The sequence below is a fragment of the Eschscholzia californica genome, unplaced genomic scaffold (assembly GCF_041429995.1).
Source record: "Eschscholzia californica isolate CP2 unplaced genomic scaffold, dmEscCali1.0.p SCAF_93, whole genome shotgun sequence".
Classification (NCBI taxonomy): Eukaryota; Viridiplantae; Streptophyta; class Magnoliopsida; order Ranunculales; family Papaveraceae; genus Eschscholzia; species Eschscholzia californica.
The window spans coordinates 65,001-67,500 of record NW_028238520.1 but is presented as its reverse complement, the minus strand read 5'-3'; positions in this window follow the sequence as shown (position 1 = coordinate 67,500).

Here is a 2,500-nt window from a genome sequence, read left to right as displayed (position 1 = left end):
GGCACGTTAGTGCCGTCTCTCGCAGGGGACGCGGGAAGCGCGGCGTCGGCCGACTCGCTCCGCATCGTGGCGGGCGAGGGGCAAATACGTGGGACTCAACTCGTTGCCTCCGCGGAAGGTATGCAGCACAGGAACCGTATATTGGCCCGGCACTCGAAGGTGTCGGGAGCCGACTGAACAGGGACGAGAGCCGAAGGTTCCCATGCGAACAGCAGGAAGCCCAACAGCACACTCGAACCAAACACCACTCACACGCCAACACGTCGTCGGACAGTCAACCGCCCGCGTCGCTCAAATGCGCTCCGCTCGCCCCGAAAGGCTGCAGAGGCGCAAGAGACCAACGCGGGACAGTCCCGGCCGACACGCTGTGCGTGAAAAATCCATCCAACTAGGTCGCGCCAAAGCTGCGCACGTCGCTTCTCGGGAGCTGCCCCTTCAGCTCCCACGACGTGCGCTTCGCCATCATGCTGCACCAAGGAAGCTTCCGAGGTGCAGCACTTTCGCATCTTTGGGGCCGGCTAGGGACTCTTGTGCCTAATGAGCTTCCCCAGCAGCTCGGACACCTTCGGGGATGCTTCCCAAGTGTCCGGCATAGGATGGGGACTTTTCGATTTTTGGCCCGTGGTGCCCCCCGGGCCCCCCCAGCAGCCCGGACACCTTCGGGGATGCTTCCCCAAGTGTCCGGCATAGGCTGGGGAGTTTTTGATTTTTTGCCCGTGGTGCCCCCCCGGGCCCCCCCAGCCGCCTCTTCGATTTCCCACGTCGGGGATGAGTTGGGCAACTCTTGGAAGCTTCCCATCCACCCCCGTGCCGAGCTTTGCCCTTGGGATGCCTTATGTTGCATCCCAAGGGCCAAGGCACCTGCCAGCCCAAGGGCTGTGCACGGCCTGGGGAGGGAGCTCACCCCTCCCCTATATAGTGCAAAGTTATTGTTTTCCCTATTTTCACAAGGAAACATCAAATTTTTAACCAAGCATACTCGGCCTTTGATCCTTCGTTACTCGTCCAAATCCAACAAACTTGCATTCGTTGGAAAGGTCTTTTCACAAGGATTCTTTTGATATATAATAATAGCGATTCCGATAAATATTTATTTTTTTATGAATTTTAAGTGAATAAACAATTAAAAATTCAAAAAAAATAGAAAAAAAATATTTTTTTCCCGATTCTTTCTCCAATATTCCTGATAAATACCCACACACCCACATATGGAGAATGGTCGAAAATGCTCGAGTGGATATCGAGATGTCCGACGAAGCACCACTTGGAAGGGCCGAGGCACGGGACGCCCGAGCTGTTGCTCGGGCCGGCACGGGACGCGCATGGGACAGCCCGGGACGGCATGGGACGCCCTCGCTACAGCTCGGGACGGCCAGGTACGCCCGAGACTTGGCTCGGGACGGCCTGGGACGCCCTCGCCATAGCTCGGGACGGCCTGGGACGCCAGAGACTAGGCTCGGGACGGCCTCGGCACAGCTCGGGACGGCCTGGGACGCCCTTGCCACAGCTCGGGACGGCCTGGGACGCCCTTGCCACAGCTCGGGACGGCCTGGGACGCCCGAGACTTTGCTCGGGACGGCCTGGGACGGCCTCGGCACAGCTCGGGACGGCCTGGGACGCCCGAGACTTTGCTCGGGACGGCCTGGGACGCCCGAGACTTGGCTCGGGACGGCCTGGGACGCCCTCGCTACAGCTCGGGACGCCCTGGGACGGCCTCGACACAGCTCGGGACGCCCTGGGACGTCCGAGACTTTGCTCGGGCCGGCCTGGGACGCCCGAGACTTGGCTCGGGACGGCCTGGGACGCCCGAGACTTGGCTCGGGACGGCCTGGGACGCCCGAGACTTGGCTCGGGACGGCCTGGGACGCGCTCGGCACAGCTCGGGACAGGCCGGGACGCCCGAGCCGAGCTTCGGGTCGCACGAAATCTCTTCGTATTCCGACATATTAGAAGCTTCCCATCATGTAGTAGGCCGAGCTTTGCCCTTTGGATGCCCTATGGTGCTTGGCGAGCACTAGGGAACGTGCCAGCACAAGTGCTGTGCACGCTCTGGGGAAGGAGCTCAACCCTCCCCCTTATAGTGCAAAGTTATTGTTTTTCCTATTTTCACAAGGAAACATCAATTTTTTAACCAAGCATACTGGGCCTTTACTCCTTCGTTACTCGTCGGAATCCAGCAAACTTATACTCGTCGGAAAGGTCTTTTCGCAAGGATTTTTTTGATATATTATAATAGCGATTCCGATAAATATTTATTTTTCTATGAATTTTTAAGTGAATAAACACCGGAAAATTCATAAAAAATAGAAAAAAAAATATTTTCCTCCGTTTCTTTTCTCCAATAATTCATAAATAATACCTCAATAGTATTAATGAAGAGAGAGTCGAAGTGGCCCGGGTGGATTTCGAAATGTCCCACGACCCCATAGAATGCACGGGCCAGCCGAGCCAAAAGAATGGGACGCGCACGGGACAGCATTGGTCAGGCTCGGGACGGCAC